This window comes from Pinus tabuliformis, chromosome 8, assembly GCF_031772625.1.
Source record: "Pinus tabuliformis cultivar Carrire ecotype Pingquan chromosome 8, CPIR1, whole genome shotgun sequence".
NCBI classification, from domain to species: domain Eukaryota; kingdom Viridiplantae; phylum Streptophyta; class Pinopsida; order Pinales; family Pinaceae; genus Pinus; species Pinus tabuliformis.
This window is the reverse complement of record NC_142294.1, coordinates 390449755-390475154: the sequence shown is the minus strand read 5'-3', so window position 1 is coordinate 390475154 and position 25400 is coordinate 390449755.

Here is a 25400-nt window from a genome sequence, read left to right as displayed (position 1 = left end):
TTGTAAGAGTCTAGTAATTTCTAGTCAATCTGGGTCGTTCATTAGGCGAATGATCTGATGGTAGAAGTTATGTTTAATTTAGGGTTTTTTGCCCTAGAAGGAAACCCCTCACTATACATGAGGGAATTGTATTGCGTCTATGCATATCTACATTCTGAGTGAGGAAGAGAGAGGAGATTGAGAGTGAAGAGGGTGTTACAGCAGATCTGTTGTAGGTTGTATCTCTTCAGTTTGATGGATAATATAAAAGGAAATACTGGTTGTTTCTTCGTGGATGTAGCCCAAACTGGGTAAACCACATATATCTGTGTCTCTCTTGTTTGATGTGTTTTCTGTGTTTATATTTCTGCAATATTTTATGTGTTCCATTGCTCCGTAATATATAATTTTCTAACATCGAGGTGCCATTATTTGCTTTTGATTCGATGGGTTGTCCTAGGTCGCTCCAACTTGGCTCTATTCTTTGTCTTGTGGTTTGGGGGAACTCTTTCCATGCTTCTAATTCGTAGATCCAAAGTCACACTTCTTTTATTTAATTTTTTGTTCAATCTTGGCATCATATCGATGTGCTTCACCAAGCAAGGAGATGTCCAGGAACTCCATTTCTTCTTGAATGTATTTGTACATACAACCATGGTACTTGAGCATCAGATTTCACTCAAATTATTTGAAACCCAACTTTGTATGTAGTGTATGAAAAAATTTGTAAGATAATTCACATCTTGGTCCCTTTGTTGTCATAGTGTGGTCCATTATATGTGCTTGTCCTCATAGCTCCCCATGGAGTAATGTTGTTCCTTGACAATGTCTCAGAAAGAATTCCAAGAGGATATGGCTATAAATAGAGAGGGTTCATTAGCCCTCTTCTCATAGTAAGTTTCCTACTAGTCCTTGACATGGGGGACAACCTTAAGCAATTCAAAAGAAATCTTCTCCCTATTGGACAAACTATGGACCAAAAAATAACCTTCCAACATATTCAAACATTTATCTACAACATATAAATCTATTTTACCTTTTAATATAGGGATATCAAATTTCAGTTGTACCTTAAAGTGGGAAGTGCCCCAATGTGACTGTTGGATGAATATGTGTTGTTGATGGGCATCCACCGAAGGATCTGGGCAAAGTTTTCCATCGTCTTATTTCTTTGTCGCTCGAAAGATTCTTCAAGAAACAATTTGATAGGATATCTTTCTCCCTCTTCATTCTTTTCTTTCACCATGGGAGGTCATCAGTTTCAATAGGGATGATCTTACAAAGGCTCAACCAGTTCAAGTCCCAACTCCTTATACCCCTACCTCGTTGGGGACATGCACAGAAAAATACAGAAAAATTAGATCACTCTGATACCATTGATCCAAATTTATGAAGGAAAAAAATGAAATACATATATAAATAGAAACAAAGAGCTATAATGAAAAAAAAAACTTTAATTAATTAATAATAAAGTACTAAAAATTGTTTACATGCAGAATGGAAATAAACTAGCTCAGGTGATGGTAGCTTATCACTGAGAAGATATGTGGTGGATACATGCCTTCTAGACTCTATTACAATGAGGCTCGAAGGTCTATATATTATTAAGAAATAATGGAAAACCTTAAACATCCAAAAACCTAACCGTAGGAGATGAAGCGCCAAAAGTTTGTGGGTCCTGTTGGGGTAAATTGGTACATCAACTTCCCGGGGTCATAACTTTGGCATACAATATCTGTTTGATGCGTACGATACCTTGCTAGAAATATTTATTTGAGGACTACAGATTTTGACCACAAAACCCCATCATAGGCTACAAGTTTTTCAATTTCCAAAAAATTGTCGTTTAGGTCCTCAAAATAGCTACAAAAGTTCAAGACCTGAAAAACTCCCAAATTAGTAAATTTTGCTACAATTAAGGAAAATGAAAGAAACAATGGTGGGGGTCCAAGTGGAATAGGCGGGTAGCCACCAATACCCACCTATATTAGTTCCCCCCCATTGGAAGAAATGCTCCTCATTGCGTTGAGTACCTCCATGAGATGGGGAGACTTCTGCTAAACTTGATCCCTGGTGAGCCACTTTCCTTGGTGCAGGAATTGGCAACCTTTAAAAACCCAATATAGTTGGATCTTATGCTAGAGAGTGTTCTTGATCTATGTTTCCATGATCTGATTAGTTGTGGCCTATTCCATACTGCCTAAGTTTAGGTATGTTGGTGTTAGTTGTTCTGCAATGTTTGATGTGTTCAATAATGATGGAAAGTATGGTCAAAGGTGGTCCACATTGAACATTGGGTGCAGTCCAAGGAATGGGGGAATGTGAAGAAAAAAAGAATTATCTCCCACAGCCTTGGTTATGGCGTAAGGCCCATACTGGAATATTCTGAGCTTATGATGGCTCCATTAAGGCATTGTTTCTGTAAATGAAACAAAACTTTTTCACGACCTAAAACTTGTGTGGCACATGATGTTGGTCATGACATTGCTTGTACATGGCATTGGACTTATCCAAGATGTCATTCACCTATTGGTAGATGTGTTGGATGCACTCAATAAACTGAGTTGTTTTATCAGTCTCAGGTTTACATGTGTGGATTATGTCTGTGTGGTCACATGAAGCATGGCAACATCAATTAAACATAATGGTTGTTGACGGTGCTGGATGTCACCAACATGTAAGTGGATATCCCTGGTGTGAAGTCTCAATTATACCTCACACCATTTTGTGTAGGAATCCTATTTGGTTGTATGGTCTGACCACCATTGGAAAGGTTTCAAAGATGTGCCTTGGTTACAACACATACACAAGAGATCACAACACCTCTTTGGGGCAGAAAGTATGTAAGATTTGTGTGACAACGAATGTAAGATGCATAGGGAACTTCCATGGTTGGTGAATAAAAATGAGCCTCCGGTTAGGGAAATAATAGTATAATCCTAAAGGGGGACTTGAGAGCAAAGAGAAATGCTTGTTGATTACTTGCAGATTAGTCAACACAATAAACAACAACCATGAAAGTGTAACAACACCTATTCAATAATAATCATGTCTAAGTAATAAAATAGCTCATTAGACTTAGTATGTAATTAAAACAACATATAATGTAAACATAACAAGAATAGCCCTACTATATGCACAATACATGTATGAATAAGTGCTAGCTCATAGAGCTTCTAACTATTGTTGAAAGATCCCAAGTACACTTTTACAGAGATGAAACACTAGATCTAGTACAGGAACATGAGGCCACAACTTCCTTCTCCAAAGAATGATCTATCTCCTATGCACTACAAGAGAAGTGAAGGCAAGACTCCAAGAATCCAAGCCCTCGGCTTGAGTTATGAGGAGCTATTTATAACAAATGACAATGACCTTTGAGCTTCCTCATGAATCTTCAACTCGTATGACTTTTCATATTCTATACATGAATCTTTACATTCCACATTTGGTTTTTCACATTCCACATGTGTCTCTTGGATTTCATTACATACAACTTATTAAAAAAGAAAAATTACATATGAGATGGTGGTTATATGAGACAAAACTAATAATAGGACAAAGTATTATCAAATTGAAAAATCATTTTCTTCCTCGTGGAGCTCATTGGTGAAGTATTTGTGCCATGCTCTGAACATTGTAGAGATGATTTTGATCCAAACCAACAAGTCCATTGCATACCTCATCTTCATCTCCATTGCTTCTATCAATATGGTCTTGGAGCTTGATTTTATATTATTCCATATCCATGATAGTTTCATGTGGGCTTTGAGTTGCGCAATGGCATATTGTAGGATAATTTCTTTGGTGATCTCCAAGCTTTCATGTTCTGATGCTTGCTTGATCTATTCTATGTACTGCCTAATCTCCTAGAAGATGATTTCCCTGCCTCTAATTTCTTCAAGTGATCCTTGCTTAAGGAATCCCATGTTTTTTTCTAGAGACTCGAAACCATTGTGCAGACGACTATAAGAGGAAATATTGTTAGTCATATGTTCTATAAGATGGTTGTAATTATGATGGTTGAGTCCTAGTTGTACTTGGTTCATTTTAGCGAAAAGCATGTTCTTCTTAACCAACAGTTGCAGAAAATTTGGATATTTGGAAACACATTCTTGAAGTTGATTGATTACTCTGCTTGCCACTTTCAGGAGCTTCAATACTTCATGTGATTTATTTATAATTCCAATGAGAGGATCCACCACTTGTTGTAGAAATATCTTCTCATCATATAGGCGTGCCATAATGTCCTCCATTGGCCCCAATTCCTCCTGTATGGTTGAATTCCATTTTTCTATATTGAAGATGTCTAAAGATAATCGTTGATTTTATGGAGCAAGGTGTTCCACGTTTTGCTTCACTCTAGCTAGCTATCTCCTTAATAATGCATTCTCATTCAATATATATTCAGAGTTGTCATGTGCTGCTATAGAAAAAGCAACATTTGTCGCCATTATTTCCCTGGGATTCCTTCTAGTCTTGGAAATTATCACCTTTTCTATAGAGACTAAGACTGGGTTTTGAGGATCATTTGGGAAGTATCTACGCCTCTATTGCATGATCCTCTTCTTGATTTGAACGAACATGACATTGCAAACGTCCATGACTCTGTCTTTAGGTGGAGGTGTGATTCACATTTCATAAAATGGGAGATGACCACCCGTAAGAGGAGGTTCTTCTTGAGAACCTAGTTCATCATCTATGGGTTGGATCATATCATCTTCCTCCAAATCTTCATATATCTCCTGATTTAATTTTTTTTCCTCCAATATTTGTTCTACTTCTTCCTCCTGGGACTGCCTTTACTGCTTCTCTTATGCTCTCATTTTTTTCTTTTCTTATTCTCGTTGTTTCCTGAGCAACTCATCTTGGTCCCTCTTCTTCTTTTATTCTAATTCTATCCTTTCTTATTCAACTTGAATAGCTCCTGCATTCAAAGGATCATATTTTTATTTCTTGTTTCTTTCTCCTATCGAATCATGCTTGATCCTTTTCCTAAGAGCTACACTCTATGCTTGAGGATTTGTTTGTGTTGCCTCTTGTACATGCATATCTTGAGCTGGTGGATATTGGGGTGAACCGTCTTCCATTCCTGGATGTGTATTTCTAAGTGCATTGTATCAGTTCTTCAACTTCTCATATTCTGTGGTAGACATTGTTGAATATCCCAAATTGTAGCTAATCCTTTCACAATGTTTCTTGCACACTCTTCTAGGATCATATCCATGAAAGTATTTAATTTCAAACTATAAGTGATCCAACACTTTTATTTCTGCATTTTCCGCCTTGTGGCTCTTCAGTTTATACAATTTTATCCTCAAAGGGAAAGTGGGATAACAAGCTTTCTTCCTTCTGTGAAGAACTACTAACAACCCTTTGTCCAACTGATATGCTACTTCTTGCATGACCACCTTATTGGTCACATATCGCGACATGAGATGAGGGGATATCTGACATCCAAAACATTTGATATATGTTCCCTCAGGTGCTACAAACTAATCCACAATATCATGTAGTGACTCCTTGAGCTGTTCGGTCATGCAAGGTGGATTAATCTCATATATCATATGGAATATGATTGCGAAGAAGTGCTATGCCAACCTATCATATGTGCCTATAAAACTTGATTCTGACAACACTCTTCATTGGAAGTAGACTGGAAACTTTTTCTATGGGGTTTAGTTCCAATACATTCCTAAGAAAGCATATCGTGCATAGATTCCATCTAACAAAAATGTAGAAATATAGAATTATGGTTCCTCGTTTTCCCTCAAATATGCCTTTTCCTGCCTCACATGACGTTGCAACTAAAATGATAATATATCTTCCCAATTTAATATCTTACCATGTGTAACCACCATGTTGATCATATACTTCCATTTTTCTTCAAACACCTCAATGTTATTTCGCCTATGAAAGTGAAAAAACATAGCAATGAGGTGTCAATATGCATCCTTGAGAATCCTAGTTGGATGAACTGCAGATGGGAAATGGTGGAACTTAGCAACCTCTTGACACCAAGATTTAATGGTGTCACTTGTGTCAAGATTGACCCATCTGGTGTACAAGTTGTTATTGGCATAGTTTTTGGGCCTAATATCTTATAGTAAGTTTTCATGTCTTCTCCATAATAGTAGCAAGTTGACCACTGCTTTCACTATGAAGCATAAGATGAGAATCATCCATGTGTGTAAGAATCCACTCAATCACTTCTGCATAAGGGATGATTGGGAATTCGCATGTGATCTTGTGTATCCTAGACCACTTGATATTAATGTATATCTCTAGGTCTTCCAAGTTTTCAACGAAGTGTATTTGCATGAATGTGTCATTTATGTCATTTCATGTGACCTTAGTAGCCTTATCTATGAAGCACTTTGTATCTTCATAAATGGGAATGGTAGGTTTTGTAACTTCAGTTACTTCTTTAGAGATTTCTTTTGAAGCTTCACTGGAGGCCACTTTACGTGTAGCGGGAGGCATGGTTCCAACAAATGATGGAAGAGTAACAGTACTTGTAGGTCGAACACTTGTTTATGGAAGCACACTCATGGCGACACAATTAGCTTTATGAAATATTCTATCTATTACAAGCAACAACTTAGAAAATCATTTTCATGAAGTCATCAAATGTAATTGAAAATGTAAGCCTATCAATGACGATGCATAACTAATTGCATGGGAAATAAATATGCATGCAAACAAGAAGGGTGCACTTCCAAAGCATGAAGGAAGTTCGAGGGTCAGTTGGGGCTTTGAAGTGCGCTCATGCACTCAAGCAAAAGAGAGAAAACATCGAGGGCGTAGGGTGGATTGATGAAGCATGAAGGAGGATCATTCAGGCCTTCAAGGTGCACTCATGCACTCAAGGAGACTGAGAGGTAATAAGGGTGCACTTTGAAGAGATGAAGGAGCGAGGCTTTGGGCCTTTAGGCCTTCAACATGCACTCAAGGACAAGGGGGCTGCACTAGTGCATGCTGAAGGAATGAAGGTAAAACATTCAAGACTTCAAGGTGCACTCATGCACTCAAGGAGGGAACATTTCTTTGTGACGAAGGAGTGTTCTATTGAGGAGAACTTGTCTTTTCTGGGTACAATTTTTTTGGGTTAATTGTGGCTTCATTTTCAAGAAGTGTGCTATGTCATAGAATGGCTCAAGAAAAATTCCAACGATAAGATTGAATGATAGAAATGCAGAGATGAAATATCCACAAGTTTTTATGGGTGTTCTCACAATCATGATTGGAATATGAAGAGTTATGGAATATGTAGATTCATAGATTGCAACAGAAAATTAACACCCATAGAGGCAATAATGAACAAAATAACTAGCAAATAAACTAAAAAGAAAAGAAATGCTAAAAATGAAAGAAAGATCATAAACAAAAACATGAAAGGAAACTAATAGAATTGACACGCAAAAATTACTTGGAATGCGGATCGACGAAGAGTTTTCTGATCGAAATATGTGCACCCAACCAATATTAGAATTATTATGAGAAATATTGATTAACATGGCTAATTTAAAAGAGATTATATACAAATCCATCTCATGCATGCTCACCACTTGTCAACGAGTGAATGAGTTAGTTAAGAAAAGTGAGGCACACTCCTATTTTCTAGGAATGTGCCCACATGCAACAAGGAAGTACATGCATGAGTTGTAGAAGGAGACATGGCTTCATGCTGAAAGAATGCACTCAAGGAGGGCACACTTGCTAAGCATAAAGGAGTGCACTTAAGGAGGGCATAATTCTTCATCCTGAAGGAGTGCGCTCAACACAAGAGAAAGTCTTTTTCATATTGAAGTGCACTTATTCCTTAAAAGCTATTTTTCTTTCTTTTGTTTTATTTTGTGTGCTTTTGACAACTTTTAATGGCAAAAAGGGCTAGTTTCTAAGTCAAGAAAAGCCCTGAGTTCACCTAACCATGGGTAAGATAAGGAAACATTGAATTAGGAGGATGTGACATTTAGAGAAAACATAAGAATGAAAAATCAAACATCGTGATGAAACTAAGGAGCTTGAAATGACAATTCATGTAGGCTCCAAAATTGAGTTATGCAAAAAATTTGGAGGGTCGTTGTCACAGCGACAACACTTGGAAACACACCAAGAGAATCCAAAATTCTATTATATGGTTTCATTTTTCATGAAGTCTCAATTCTCTAGGAAGTATTTATTCATTCAAATGAGTTTCCTTAGCTCCCCACTCTACCTAGTTAAATACATAGTCTTCCTAGTTCCACTGCTCGACATAACGCAACATAAAACAAACCATATCATGATCCTTTCGACAAAAGCATTGGTAATATAGCACAATGAGTTAAAAAAAAATCAGAGTATGAGTTTTACATTTTTTGTGTTGCTTTACTTCTAGCAGGCCTGGAAAGTACCCCGGTGGAGTCACTTCAGGAATACAAGCATTGCTTAGCTGTCAGTAAGCCTGGACAGTACACCAGTGAAGTCGCTTGTTTCACCTCCCTACAGAGGAAGCATTTATTTTCTTTCACATTTTATTTTTATTTATTTTATAGAACTGTGCTTAGGCACTTAGTATTCTTGAATGAGGTGGAAGAGAGATCCTAACTTAGTGAAAGCAGAAGAGGTTGCACCTTTAGAGACAAGTTTAAGACCTTTGATTCTTTGCTCGCTAAAAGTTTTCCCCTTATCCTACTCTACTCAAATAGATAGGAAATAACACATTTTTAATAAACAAGGCTGAGTGTGGGAATGCAAATCCTAAATAGATAAGAGCATCATGGTTTTCTTATAACTTTCCAGCTGAAGGATCATATTTTCCATTTGAAAATCATCAACTTGAAATATGTAAACCAAATCATAAAAGAGGGTAACATATAAACCAAGGGTTGTATGTTACCACAACTTGCGTTTAAAAAAAGATTAGCCACAAAATATTGAAGCCCAAAACCATATTTATTCAAGGACTAATGAAATTAAAAAAAAAAAGTGAGGAAAGGGAGAGCAAAACAGGAATGTAGTGCATCTAGTTGAATGCAAGATATCCTATCCTAAACTAAACATTATGAAGTCTGATTATGTGAAGTTGAATTTCTAATGCAATTGTAGAAGCTGCTCCAAACTTTGAAGTCAAAGGATGTGATCATGTAAGGCCAGAATAATTAGGTATAGTGCAGTTAAAAAGATAAACAACACAAACATTTTCCCCGACAAATAGAAATAGAAAGAGAAATCACAATGGTGTAACACACTTGACTGCTTTACCAGATGAAAAACTACACAACAATAGTAAGTGCCAAGTTCATGACCATAAAAGACTCGATTAAATCCATGCACCTATAGGCAATAAGACATAGGCCCTGATTGATAAGATTCTCAGAGGGAATCTGCAACAGGATCATGGAAATAACCTTTAGGAAAAATTTAACAAGAAAGATTAATCAAAGACAAAAATCCACATCATACGAAAAATCAACAGGTTGACCACAATTTGTGTTGTCGTGCGAGTTGAAATCTTCAATGGATGATGCAGATGGTATGTTAGATAGAAGGATTTGAAAATCATTAAGACCATTCTTTGTTTCCATATCGCAGATTGAAGATTTGCTTAAGGTGGGATATAATGATTGAAGTTCAAAAGTCAAAATAAATTCTATGCCTTAAGGGTTTAAAATTTTTATGGGAAGAAAATCAAAATCCCTCAAGAGAGAGTCGACATCCCATGAGATGACATTTACAACAATATTTTGCAAGAAAATATTAAACTGACCAAAATCACAAATATTGTCTAGGTGACAAGAACCTGACATAACCATCTGCGTAGGTTAAAGTGTCTTATTCACCTTACTTAAATTTGAACAATGAAAATATTGAATCTCAAACTGAGAAAACATGGTCAGTTTCTTGTATAAACAAGATTCGTCATTTAGATCATGGGATTCATAAGGGAATTGAGGTTAATCAAAGATATTTTTGAGATTACCACAAAAATTCTCAATGGAAAGCATGTCATATTCTTGATAAAAAGGGGATATAGTTGAAAGGAAATCTTCAATAATTGCACCAGACTCCATTTGAAACTTTCGTAAATTGGAATCTTCTTATAGGAAAAAATATTCATCCATGGTACTTGGAAAATCATCACCATACAATTCAGAAAAGAGGAAATGATCAGGGTCATGGTTGTCCACAGATTCATCTTGATTAACGAGTTGAGAGTAGACAAGAGAAATATCAAGATTCGAAGATGATTGATTGATAGGATTAGACCAATCATCATCAAGTGAAAGATGTGAAAGAAGAATAAATTAATCATTATCAAATTGATCTTATGAGTTATTGATCGGTTTAGGTTCAAAAAACAGAACATCAAAAGTAAGGGGACAAGGAATGAAATAGACATCGGATTATTCATTAGTGTTATATGGAATTTCCACAATTGTAGAAAAAGGTGAATTCCCTAGATCTAATGGCCTAATCTAGAAAAACATAAGACAAAAAACATGATTTTTTTCCTTAAATAAATTAGAGTATGGGAAAGAATCCTACCTGGAATCTATGGCAAGCCTTTATTTCCTCCTCGCTTATAAGCTTCAATTCGAGCTCCAAGTGTTTTAATTAGAACCTGCACACACAACATAAATAGAAGTTTAACTTTGTAGGTGTCTCCCCAAGTTGACTTGTCCTTCCTTGCCACAAAGCACACCTCAACATCAACCCTAATGCATGAATGTGATGACTTCTTAGGTTCAAAGTAGCAACATAAGGGCACTATCAATCTCCAAAATCCAACCTTGAGGCTATGGAAGGCAGTAAATATATAGGGTAAGAGTGGTAGTTTAGGATTTACCATTCTAGGTTTGAGATCCAAACATGATGGGAGGATGAGATCAAGGGATAAGAGATAGGTCCATTATAGTAGGATTAGATAGGAATTTGAGATATTTATCCATGGTAAATAATTAAAATCACCTTGGAAGCTTCTGGAAGAGGAAGCTTCAGAGATATTTTTTTATTTTTCTCAAATTTTTAGAATCAACACATCTGCAGAAGGGAGCAACATGCGTTGACCAGCACTCATGTTTAAGTTTGCAACATGCGTTGAATGCATGTGGTAAAGCATGTAAGGTGTGTTGGGGATAAAAACAGGGTTTTTGAGCTAATTTTCCTAGAAACTCATAATTTTTTGAGAAGTGATGGTTAGGGCTTTGTGACGGGATTATGACAAAGTGTTCAAGGGTGTTGATTGATTTGTTTTGCATGCCTATTGAATAGATGTGACAAAATGGCTTGTAACAGGTTTCCCCCTAAACTACAAGGTTAGAAGCCGTGGTTGAACACTGAAGTTATTTACCTTGTGACAAGTCTAGGTCAAGAAAAATTAGTCAAGATAATCATATTTTACAATACATTTTCATCATAATATCACTATTGACGGAAGCATACCCATGCTCAATGTATAAGCCAATATTACATGTACAATGATTAAGAAATATCATCCACTGATGATAAAGTATGGACCCATGCTTGGATAATATTATGTATGATCATAACCATCTTACTCTATGATATGGTATTAATCCTAAGAACGTAGCCTAGATGGATGAAATTAGATCTTATGAGTCTAACCATGCGATTAAATGAGATGAATTCCAAAATGGTCACACCATATGATCACCATCCAATGATGTAATTTTTTAATAGATGTGAGAGAAACCACCAATGATTTTAATGTCTCTTAAGGTACCATAGTATAATCTACGGTGTGAATAAAGGAGTTGAAATCGAACACCACACAAAATCTTTCAGTCAAAGGCCAATGTTGAGGACTTGTCTTCGAGGGTGAGGAAACTTTCCATTGACATATGCAAGCTCCAAGGTACCAAAGGGATTTTCTAAGTCAACTTCCAGGATAATGAGTCGATGCCAATAGGAAGTGACCTATCATAGGGGGGCCTTGATGTATCCCCCATCAATGACATGAAAGGGGTATCAATATTTGAGACATAATCATGTTGATGAAAATTTGGTTCAAGAACTACATACATGAATGAGGGTTTAAGAGTATAGTAGAAGATATCAATTGAAGGACTTCTCTTAAACATACCGACGAAACTTTATGGAGTTGGAAACATTGACTCACAACTGAATGCGAAGGCTTTTAATATGGCGTGATGAATAAAAAAGGCAAGCAGATTTCCCAACCCAACAGTCATGGAGATGAGGTGAAAGAGTGTTGTCGCACGGAATGAGTCGATCTTGCGGACAAGATAGACCTTCCTAGAATCTAAAGAAGACCTAATGACAAGCAAACCAATCACAAACTATCTTTCTCTAAATATGCATTTATAAACAAAGGCAAACGAGTGTTTTAGGCCTACCTTGGGTCCAACACAAGTTTGTGGAAGCCTCTCCCCTTCGATACAAATGAGCTCCCTTTTCGTGAATCTGCAAACACAAACAAGAAAACAAATTAAATAGCACCTGAAAAGCCAATATCATAAAACATATTTAACATGAAAGTCAAGGAATTCATGAAACAAATGACATGAGACAATTTGTTGAGAAAAATGAATCTGATTGTATTAATTCAAATCAAAGAAGAACTTTACAACCTGTGCCTTGACGATGTACAAGCTCCTCCCAGGGTCCAACAAGAAGTCTCCTCTACTTTGACAAGTTTCACTCTCTTCCGAATGAAGCCAAAAAGGTATGTGATCTCTCCTCTTAAGCTCAACTAGGAAGTCTTAATTTCACCAGCATTTACCCTAAAAAATGTTCAGCTTATAACCTCCTTAGCAACCAGCCCAATGCCTGAATTTATAGTGCAATGGAGGGAAGTTACTAGGTCCTCCTTCAAAGGGATAAAGCCCTCCTTCAAAGGGATAGCTCCTCTCATCAAGGGATTAGCTCCTTCTCTTTTGGGATGCATGAACCACCTAAGAGCGGCTAATCCATGTCAAAATCCCTTCTAGAATCATCTAGAATTAACCCAAAGTGAGTTTTTTAGAATAAACTTGCGCTTTTTTGACTTTCACAGGGATCCGCACCCACACCTTTAGGGACAGAGCGGGCAGGTCCGCATTTTTTGTAAACATAAGGTGCAGGACCGCAGGAAACAGTGAGTGAAAGTGCAGAACCAGAGCTTTGTTGATTTTCAATGTCTTTCTCTCATTTTCAAAGCTTGACTTGAAGAGCTGAGGTCTGAGACTTGCTTAGGAGGACAGTACAAGTGGTGATAGACCCATACTGACTGCAAATAATCATGGTGATGATATTTTTGTGTAACAAGTGTCATGTTCAAGAGAGACTTAATGCCATTAATAGGTGAAGTACCTTGTTTTCCCAATTTCCCTAACCATTTCTAGTCAGTACCTCTTTATTTTTGACAAGTTTGAGGAGGATAACATATGCCTTATCTGTAATTTCATCCTTTGGATGAAACCCTCTAATTATTTTTAACAAACCCTGATAAGGAGTGTTTCGGTCTCATCATGTTCGATGATTCCATCAATGTTTGATGTTTTTACGAGTCCAATGAAGGTGCAACTCGACTTATTTTTCATGTTTATAGAGTTTGAAAAAAAGGCGAAAAAGAAAACTCCAAAAGTTCCTTTTGATAAAATTGTCTCTCGAGTCTGAAAAGGAAGAAAACCTTACTTAGGAGAACCTATTAGCCATGTTTGAGTAAGGTATTCCTTTTTCGTAAATATTCTATCCTAGTTTGGAAAATTTTTAAACTTGTAAAAGGTAGATGTCTTTTCATTTACTTTAGCAAGTTCTAAAAGACAAGTGCTTGACAATATTTTCATGTTTAGGGAGTCTAAAAAGAGATGAAAGAGGACTCCTCTTGGAGGAATGAGTGGTATAAAGGGTAGAAAATAGTTCAGGTCAATATGGAACTTCTAAAAACATATTGAGGTCAAGAAGCAAGCTAATAAGACCACTCATCACAACGACTCCTCTAGAAAGGGTAAAATAACCAAGTGAAAGTGTGTGATCAACCAAGAAGATGGTGATGATGGAATGAGAAAACCAAGGCGCAAATAGAAAAAATAGTCTGATGAAAATGGAAATCATACGAGATAAATTGAGAATGGTTTCATTTTTACACAAGCTTGAAACATGGGAAACTGTGTGTGAAATTGGTTTCATTTTTACACAAGCTTGAAACAGAGAAAAACAATGCTTGATATTGGTTTCATTGTTACACAAGCTTGAAACATGAGAAAAACTATGCTTGAGAGTACTTTAATTTTTACACAAGCTTCAAACATGGGAAAAACTATGCTTGAGATAATGTTGCATGTCCCCAGCATAATGACTTAATTCTAGGCACATGCCCCCCAAGCTTTATTTCATTCACCTAAGCATACTACTGGTTACTAACATGTGGATGGAATGAAGGTTCATTTACGAGATCAAGTGAAAGACTCAACTCGACATCTACGTGATCTAATCAAAGACTCAAATTGGAAGGGGATCTATTTCATTTTTTTAATGAGCTTGACATGGGAAAAGAACTATGTTGATAGACCTTGTTTCATTTTTTAACAAGCTTGACACAAGAAAAGGAACTCCAATCATGGATTTTATTTCATTTTTTAAGGAGCTTGACATGAGACAAGGAACTCTTCTCATGACACCTTTTTTCATTTTTTAATGAGCTTGACACAAGAAAAAGAACTCTGCTTCGGGAACCTTGTTTCAATTTTTAGCGAGATTGACACAAGACAAGGAACTTTGCTTTGGGATCTCTGGTTATATTAATCATGGCTCCCCATATACCATGGATTCAAATAAGATCTCATCAGATGGGAGAACAATTCTCTGGAAGGGATACATATCAAAGGATCCAAGGGAAATATCAGGTAGCAGTGCTCCTAGTACATGATGCACTACATCACCTACTAGATCATCAGTAGACGCATGCATGGAAAAAGTTGCCACATAATTAATTTGTGGCAGGGGAGATACCACTTGCATATAAGTACCATTTAGGGATGTTGGTTGATTTGGATTCAAATTAGGACCAACGAACTAAATTTGGTCAATGGTCACAATTCTTCCTTCATGCGGGAAACACATCACATCAAAGAGTGAAGAGACAAGATCTCCCATGTCATAAACATAGTCACACCCAAGGAGTAAATTAAAATCCAAAGGGCTTTGGACTAACATCGCATTGATATAGATAAACTTTTATCCCAAAGTAATAGGAAACTGAGGAAGGATCCCTAATGGTTGACTGGTTTCTCTATTAAAATCTAATAGATTCTGCGTAATGGGCACAATCGATGGAGAACCTAAAGCTTGCTAAGAAGTTGAGACAAAATACTAATAGAAATGTCTTTTTCTATGATTGTACGAAGTACATCCATATTAAAAAACATGTATTATGATCTATAAGGACGGATAAGGAGGAAGATTATATCTTTCCAATCGACTCCAATCAAAGGAAGTTACCGTACTACTTGGAGGTGTCATGGGAACAAGAGAATCGCCCCCTTGTGCTATGGGAATGGGAGAAATTATCCCCTGTGTTGTGGGAATGAGAGAATTATCCCCCTATGCTATTGGACCGAAATGGTTGCCCTAAGTTCATTGGAACCTAAGGAAACAATAATAACTTGATTGGTATGAAGTTCACTCTCTACGGGAAAGGTACAATCAACTGAAGGTGGAGTCGACTCAACCATTTTCTCAACGAATGGTTGGTTGGGAATAGACTCATGGGATTTATGTTTAGATAGATTGGGGTTGATTGGAGACAAATTATGTTTAATCACTTCATCAACTAGTGGAGGATTGGCAGAAAGCTTCTGGTAACCTGTTGTAAATTGTGGTTGAGAATATGTAAGGTTTTCCAACACCTTTGAGGCTTCATCCATATAAGAACAAAGGTGAATAATATGATTTCCTTCACATAACCTACATGGAAAATTAACTTTAGCCTTTTTCCCATGGACCTTACCATCACTAGGTGATGGTTTATCACTAGCATGATCTCCAAAGGCTGATGAAAAAGGCTGATGTGAGCCTATGGACCACACTTCTAATACCTTGGGAATACCAGGACAATCCCTAAGAAGGTGGTCACCCTTACATAAATTGCAAGTGAATTTAACTTTGCAAGGATTATTGGAATATTTCTCAACATCATTTGCATTAATAACATTATTTTCTTGGTTCCCCCCCTACTTATTTTTCTTCTTATTCTTCGTCCTTTTCTTATTCTTCTTAACTTCCTAGTTACTAGAATTAATAATTTCACCAGGCGAGGAGGAAGAAAGGGATGAAGAAATGACAATAGAATAAGGAAAAGGGTCAACTTTAGGATCAAATTGAGGTTTATGTTGTTTAGGTGAAGGAGAACTTGGTTGAGCAATTTGGGCATTCAGAACCATAGGGGTAAAAAACAATCAAACTGGAAAACCAATGGTAAATCCAGGAAGGGACAACATTGGCATATAAGGAGCACTAATATTTCCAAAAGATGGAAAAGGAATAAAATTCTCGTTAGAGGGGTTTCATTGATTGGTGTACTTAGGAACTATTGCCAGTAGTCTCAACCTAATATCAACTAAGGAGTTATTCCACAGTTAGAATGTTGTTTTGTGGTCAATTACTTTGATTTTAGAAATTAATGACATAAAATAAAACAAAGGGGTAACTAGGAAAAAGGGTTTACCAAGCAACTACGAACGCTAATATACCACCTTGGACCTTGGTTAACCAAGGATTTACATATGGGTAGGAAATATCACTGAATGTTGTGTTCGGTGTATCACAGTGTACAAGGCATCCAACTCGGTTACCTATGGTGAGATAGGAACCTAGTGGGGACTTCTAAAAGATACCTAGAGTTACATGGAAGTGTAGTCCATAGTAGTGTTGTCTAATGCATAACCATTTGATGAGAGCATTCCCATATAGTTACCATGCATGGAGTGACATCTGATATACCTGAAGTTATTTAGAGAATGATCCTATACTCTTATGAATGTGGAATGGGATATCACCCCTGGAACGTAACACTGACAAAGAATGAAAAATCCTACATTTAAAGACATCAAAACACATATCTAGCCTAGAACTCTAGATGTTTGTGTTAATGTTCCAAATGCTTGAGAATTCAAAGATTAATATTGAAAGAAGAGTTGTCGACTTGAAATTATCTAGTCTAGTCAATAAGCTCCTTCTTCAATCTATCACTCAATTCTATCCTGAAGATGGACCCCCTTTGGGATTCGAAACGTCGACAAGATGCACATAATACTGTGGATGGTCCAAAACACAATTTTCCAAATGACAACCAAAAAAGCTTAAAATCTAACATAATTTCCCTGTATGGATATATGAAATGAGATATGTTCTCTCGAGAATTCAGGGATTAGGATTGAAAGAAGAGTTGTCGACCTACAATTATTTTCTCTGGTCAGTAAGCTCCTCCTTCAATCTATCATTCAATTTTGTCCACAAGATGGATCCCCTTTGGGATTCGAAACGTCAACAAGATGCACATAATACTATTGATGATCCGAAATGCAATTTTCCAAATGACAACCACAAAAGCTTAAAATATAACATAATTTCCCTATACGGAGGGGATATATGGAATGAGATCTGTTCTCTCAAGAATTCAAGGATTAACATTGAAAGAAGAGTTTCTGATCTACAATTATCTAGTCTGGTCGGTAAGCTCCTCCTTCAATCTATCACTCAATTTTGTCCTGAATATGGATCCCCTTTGGGATTCGAAACGTCAACAAGATGCACATAATATAGTGGATGATCCAAAACACAATTTTGTAAATGACAACCACAGAGGCTTAAAATCTAACATAATTTCCTTGTATGGAGGGGATATATGGAATGAGATCTGTTCTCTTGAGAATTCAAGGATTAAGATTGAAAGAAAAATCGTCGACCTGCAATTATCTGGTTCGGTCGGTAAGCTCCTCCTTCAATCTATCACTCAATTATGTCTCGAAAATGGATCCCCTTTGCGATTCGAAACGTCGACGAGATGCACATAATACTGTGGATGATTCGAAACACAATTTTCCAAAATCTAATTAATTTCTTATTTTTTTAATATCTAGTAAATTATATAAGTTAATCAACATCAATTAAATTAAATATAACTTTTTTTAATATATAAAAAATAAAAATGAAGTTATATAAGTTAATCAACATCAATTAATTAAATATAACTCGTTTTTAATATAAAATTAAAAATAAATATTTTTTTATATAATTTTTATTTATTTATTGTTTATTATTGTAATATTCGCATTTTAATATTTGATAATTACATAGTGATAACAGAACACCTTGTAAATTCTTCGAGGAAAAAGACAAAATACAAACTAGGAGTATGGGGAAGTTGGTTGATTTTTAAAAACATTAAGTAAATTAAAATTTGAAAAACCAAAATATTGAAGTGTGGACTTTAAATTTACTAATTAGAGTAGAAAATGATAAGACCCTTTCATATTTGCCTTATCCATTGAAAAGTATACAATATCAAATTTTTAAAGATTATTATATTTTATTTAGGTTTTCAATTGAGTTATATTATCCTTTCAAAGTTACATGATCCTTTTGAATTAAATTTAATTAATTTATAGTGGATAAAAATTGCTCTAAAATGAATGTGGTTAAAAAAAATTATTGTTTATGGGTTTTGTATAGACGGTGATTGATTGCTTTGTTAAGGCACTTTTTGATGTGAAGTCACTAGTTCAATTTCTCACCCAAATCAAAGTGCTATATTAGTCATAATGATGATGTATTCCCACCCAAACTTACAAAAGAAAATTAATATTTCAATTTATATAAAAAAGAATATGTATGAAAACTAGAGGTATCGTTAGAGTTACATAAGGCTAATGAAGAATGGTATCTAGACACCTCCTAACTATGCGAGGATTCAGTTACGTTAAATTTGTATTTTAAGAATTTTAAATTTACTGTAATGAATATTTTTAAGAATTGTAAAATATATAAAATTAATTTTTATGCATTTTTTTCATGATAAATATTTAATAGATGTTAGGTTTATAAAGAATATGGAAGATGAAATTATTGAAGAAAGCCACAAGAAAGTGGTGCAAAAGAGTTTTTTAATCTAAATATCCTCTAATGATAATGATGTTTTTAACATCACATATAAATTTGTACACCTATATGTAATTTTTGGCTATGTAACTAAGCTATAGATTCTTTTATTGTTCATATTTTTGTTTCATATGTATATGAAACAATTGAGTATCAAGAATTTAAAAAGAAGAAATAGAATAGAGAAACCAAATTGCTCAATAGGAATTGCTGTTTGTCATTAACTACTCTCTCTCATATTGAGAAAATAATATATCTAATACAAATATAGTAATATTTCATTTTATGGATTAGAGAAACATCAAAAAAATTTTGCATGCTAATAATCTCTCTATAAAATAAGGAAAAGAAAGTCATGAAAGGGTAAGTAAGTTTAACTCACTACATATACCTCAAAGCATTAAAGTAATTAAAGTGTGTGTAAATGAAAAACGTGAATACACCATATGCAATTATGCTCCCCATAATGCAATTTAAGTGGGCATGTGGAGATGAAAAGATGAGTCCTAATAAAAATGAAACCATATTAGGTATTCATTCACAAACGGATCCCCTCAGAGAGGATGGGAAAATGCAGTAGGAAAAACCTAACAAGAGAGGAAACAAAAACTAGAATACTAAGTAACCTTCTCCAAAAAAGAAACTACTTGTAGCCCTAATAGAGCTCATACATCAAGAAACTTTCTCTTTGTGAAATATTTGGTGAGGATGTCAAAAAACTACTCTTTAATCATTAATAATTTAGATTAATGGCTTCTCCATGGATGAGTTTCTCAAATGAAATGTATATGAATCTCAATGTGCATCGCATAATATTAGTTAATTGAATCTATTGATATTTTAATGGTATTTTAATTGTCACAAAAAATTGATAGATTATTTGTTGGTTTGCAAGGAATTTAGGCTTGGGATTTTAAGACCTTAGCCAACAAATACCCCATAGCTACAAACATTTTCAATCTAAAGAGACTAGAGAAGGCATCATCTAAGATACTTATAGGAATTACACAAAAATGTTATCAAATAGTTTAACAAGTTCTTCTTTTTATAGAATCACATGTTTTTTTTAATTTTTTTACGCATTTCTTTGCCTCAAACAAAATAACAAAAAAAAATCTAACATTAAGATAATTCTTAAAAAAAAGAAAAAATAATATTCTAGGAAAAGGAAGAAAATAAATCAAATATTTATTGGAAAAACACAAAATATGGAGTATTTTGCACTTCCTTGATGCCAATTAGGGATTCGGTGAAAAGCATCAAAGTGGTAGTTTTTCTTCATGCACTAACACTAAAATATATTTTTAGAAGTCACTAATAGGTTTGTCATTGGTCATCTGAAAAGTGCCCATGAGTTTGTTTTCCCTGTAGTACCAATAAGTTATTGAGACTGTGGAAAGGTATATCATAATGATTTATCCTCGAATGTTGATAGACATAGAACTTTATTTCCATTAGACATCGATAGCTATTTTGATATCTAACCTTTCTCCTAAATGATAATAGTTAGATATTTAGGATTTCACATAACATCGATAATTTAATCATTATGTTTTTTTTTTTCAACCCTTTGTAGTCATTCAAAGGTCAAGAGTTTTAATGAATGTTTATAGGGATTAAGTATTTTTCTGGTTGCTAAAAAAATATTCAATGATTCATGATTTCTTCCAAATAATTATGAGCGTTGGGGGTCCATAAAATCATTTGGTATGTTGAGTTTCTCACCATGTCCTATTGAGAAAAACAAAGCATGTTAATCATAATCAAGAGTGTGGTAAAAGGTAAGATGATAAACAAATTTCAAAGCATTGATAGTCAATCGAGGTTCATGAAGAAGTGTCATTAGGGTATTTTTCTTCAAGCATTGAAAGAATATTCTCATGAGGCATCTATTAAAAGTATTAAACTTATGATTTTGGAAGGTTCTGATGCACCTTTCCATGAAGTCTCAGTAAGAAAATTAAAAAATGTCGACGATGAAGTTATTCAAAAGTGTTCAAATGGATAGAAATAAATCTTATTTCTCACCCCTAATGAACATAATTCATCTTTAATGTGAATTTAGTGATTAAAGATAGCATTTAAATTACAAGATAAGCATAATACAATCAAAATTATTAATATTTCACTCCTCTAAGCACATACATTCGACCCTTTGGCCTTTAAATTCAAATTTTGATGGTTGATTTCCTCACTGTGTTTTGTTTTACAAATGCTTGGTATGCATGGTTGCCTCTACTTTGAACTTTCTATGTCACTTGATGCATCGGTTGTAATGAGTATAATTTATATCTATGCTTTTGTTTCCTATCTTTTTATCTCATGTAAGTGGATTAATTTAACTAAATTCCATTGATAATATGTGTCTATAGGTTTAAATAACTCTACCATAATTTCCCACCAATTCAATCAAACTATGTGTAAAGTATCATCAAGATAGGTTTTTTTTTTTAATTATAATTTTGTTGTTGGATTCATAACCATTAAAGATAACCTTCGTTTGACCATCCCCTAAAGTGTTAAAACGAAAATGAAAGGGGATAGGGGAAACATCAAGTCTGATACTTATGGAGTGTAAAGAGCAAGATAAAGCTATATAACCCATAATCCAACTAACTATAACAACCTCAATCATCAAACTGAAATGCATTACTTCTCAAATTTAGCTATAATACCATATATTATAAATTACTTTAACCATCACTAATAAATAACTATAATATGACTATAGTTTGTGTCGACTAGGGCCCAACATCAACCATAATATCATAGAATTACTCTATAAGATAGCATGGCTACCATATTTATCTTGAATTTGTCATACGAGAACACGTGCTACCTTATTAAATCTATGTTATGCATTCCTAATGCATTCTATCATGCAATGCAACATATAATTAGCCATATTGACATAATTAAATATGTAAAAACACATATAAATCACAAACAACATGTAAGCATATGAAATAACACAAAGGAAGCATATAACACATAATAAAACATAAGCATATAAAGAAACAAACCAACACAGTAACAAGTCAAGGTACCAAACTCTAGAAGCCTCCAACCCACAAACTCTCATCCCCCATCAACCTGCACAATCCAAGGTGGTGAAAACCCTTCATTTTACTCATAGTCCAAAAGGTTGCACCACTACTTCTATAGGGATTTAACACAATCCATCCAAGGAGTCTCAGAGCCTTATGGCTCCAGGATTTCCAATTTCTTCTTAAGATTCACTGGGTACCCTCTAGGCCTCACACTAGAGAAAATATCCCCACAATTATGCCTCTAAGGCTCTATACATCCCTAAGGAAACTTAAGGAGAAGTGTCACACAAACTCCCCTAGGATCCATATAGTAATAATATCATAGGGTCACACTCTCCCAGAACAAGTTTAGTAGTCACAAATGGTCACATTGAATGAGAATAATGGAAAGAATGATTATAATTATGAGAATTACTCTAAACTCCCACTTTTTATGTGCATGTGCCCTTTATAACAAATTGCACCTCATGAAACCCCTTTAGGAACTTTAGGATAGAAATATGTGCACTTTTGACTTTAATCTCATTTTAATAATGGCTTAGTTCCCTAGGTTTAGGCCCTTCATCATTTAGTGGTTTCCCCCTTTCCCATTTGCGGATTCCTAGCCCCTCGTACTCTCTCATCTAACTTGATTTGTACAAATAATGTATTTTATTAGCATTAATAGTATAATTACATATATAATAGTTAATATCATTCACCTTTTATTGCATAGGCTCACTAGCCTAAATCACATAGGCACTCTATCCTCAAAACATGTAAACATAGGAACATAAGCCCCAAAATATTTAGATACACGTGGGTACATAGGCCCAACATATCCTATTTCATCATCCTAAGAATCATATGTACATATATACATATGAGTCATCTCGAGGTGCCATATTCTCCTTCCCTTAATTTTGCATTATCCTTAGCACATCATATACACAATTACATAATATTTACATTTGAATACATTTACTAACTCATGTAACATTTCCAACCAACTATATATCATTCCCCTTAGCTTGTATAACCCAAGGAAGTGTACCCCCTTCTCTACTTTATAGTCCCTCAGGTTGTACTATTTCCCTTATAGGGTTCTAGTACACGCCAAATAGGAAGTTTTAGAGTTGTGGCTCTAGGAAACATAGCTACAATGACGAACTCCTGAACTCCTACTTTTCTCCCTTGAGTTTCAACTATTCACCTATACTTCAGGCTTTTCTTCTCTCCTCCTCATCCTTGAACTCATCTTTCTCTAGTGTTAGTTAGTACCCACTACATACTTTTATTCTTCAACTATTCATATAAAATCCATTAAAGAAATAGACATTTTACAACCATTATCATATAATATTTATGTTATCCATAGGAGTTTCAACTCTAAAATGTGATAATTAAAAAAAAATTCACATTCATAAACCAATATGTATCTTTATGGTTGGTCCATTCTTTACAAAGCTACGTTGGAAAATAGGTTAAATCCTAAAACATCCCCATGATCCTAGGAACTTGCATTTTTTAGTTTCCTCTCCCTTTCCATATTCACCCTCTAGGCTTAGGCATCCCCTTTTTTGCATAACATTCCTTTGGTTGATCCATCATTTTCCAAGGCATTTCCTTGTAATGAAAGCACTAAATCATTATTAGACATCCATTGTAATCATTACTCAACATTTCCATGGAAACCATAGGATCTAGTTTCATCATTGTGGCATTCTTCCCAAAAATGTTCATTTTCTTTCTATTATCTTTTCTTTATATTACTTTTCTCTTATTAGATCTTCTATGTATTATTTTCAGATAGATTACTTTAACCTACAAATTCCTTATTGAAATTAACTAATAACTCCTGAAATATACTCATACACTTTGTTATCACCTAAAATTTCCTCACACAACTTTACAAGTTCAATAAGTTGTGTTTATGTTTTATGTTAATCACTAACCACCTTTGTAACATTGTGTAGGTTGAAACTAATTTCACAACAATTGGAATTTGGATCATCCATCATAAAAATACCAAGCTACAAATTGCCAACTCCACTTTTTTCCTTTCTTACACTTTTTGTTTCTTGTATTACTCTCTCTTCCTCTCAAATTTTCCTTCCAATGTACCAAAAGTGTCCTTGCAACATTTAGAAGCCTTTATTTTTTATGTAGAGGAAATTTCATTATATGTTCTCATGTAAATGGTTCCCACGACTATCAAAGAAACTACCATGCAATTTTTGTAAATTCTTAGTTTTTAATTTGCATGATTAATGTGATTGTAAGTCATTGACCCATGCATATCTACACAATTGTAACCTTATTCAAATTTTTTAGTTTCACATTTCATTGTGGTGGTAACCCATAATATCTTTCCTATGTTCATTAGTAAATTTTAGTTAGTAGGGCCATTAGCTTAAGTAAAAATCATTAAAAAGAACCTTTTATTTTTTCTTTTCCACATGGATGGCCTACACTCAACACATTTATATTTTTTTAAATTGTGGTTTTCTCATTAGTTTTGGGACCAATAGAGAAATTTATTATACTAGTATGTTATTCACTTCGCACAATTTGTGATGTTGGTGAATTAGAAAGGATCTTAAGTAATATTCATCTCACTCGTTAGAATATATAAAAATTCCACATGGTTTAATTATGGAGTAAAGTGTCCATACATGTGTACATATTTTCGTTGTGCAAGTGTACAATCTCACTTAGTTTAATTAGCAAAGAGTAAGGATCCAATGATATCCACATCCTACAATATAAACTTATGTGATTGACACACACTACAAGCTCTTTGTAGATCACCTTTTTGACAAGTAGGTTATTTCCCTTGCATTCATACTTGAGAAATTAAAATAATAATAATTATATTTCAATATTTCTTCATCATCATTCACTAATTTAAATGAGTTGTACCATAATCCCAACTAAAAGACTCTTTAAAATCAATTTTGACTCAACACACTAAGCTCCACAAGTTAAAGGTCACAAAGAAACATTGTATCTTAGGTTGGGAATTTGGGGGTAGGCATCCAAATAACTCCCCTTATTTATTTACATTTGAAATATAAAATTTGACTTTATGGGGAAATTGGAATCCTTCTTAATCTCATGAAAAAATGAAACCTGTGAAAGGGGTAAGGCTTAGACTTGAGATTTTTTGAGCCTCTAAGAGTGTCATAGCTCTTTGTTAGAGTTTTGTATCCATGTTTGATATACAAAAGCTAATATTGTCTTCAACGCACTAGATGAAGGTAGCTTAGTTTCCAAAAATAGGAAATC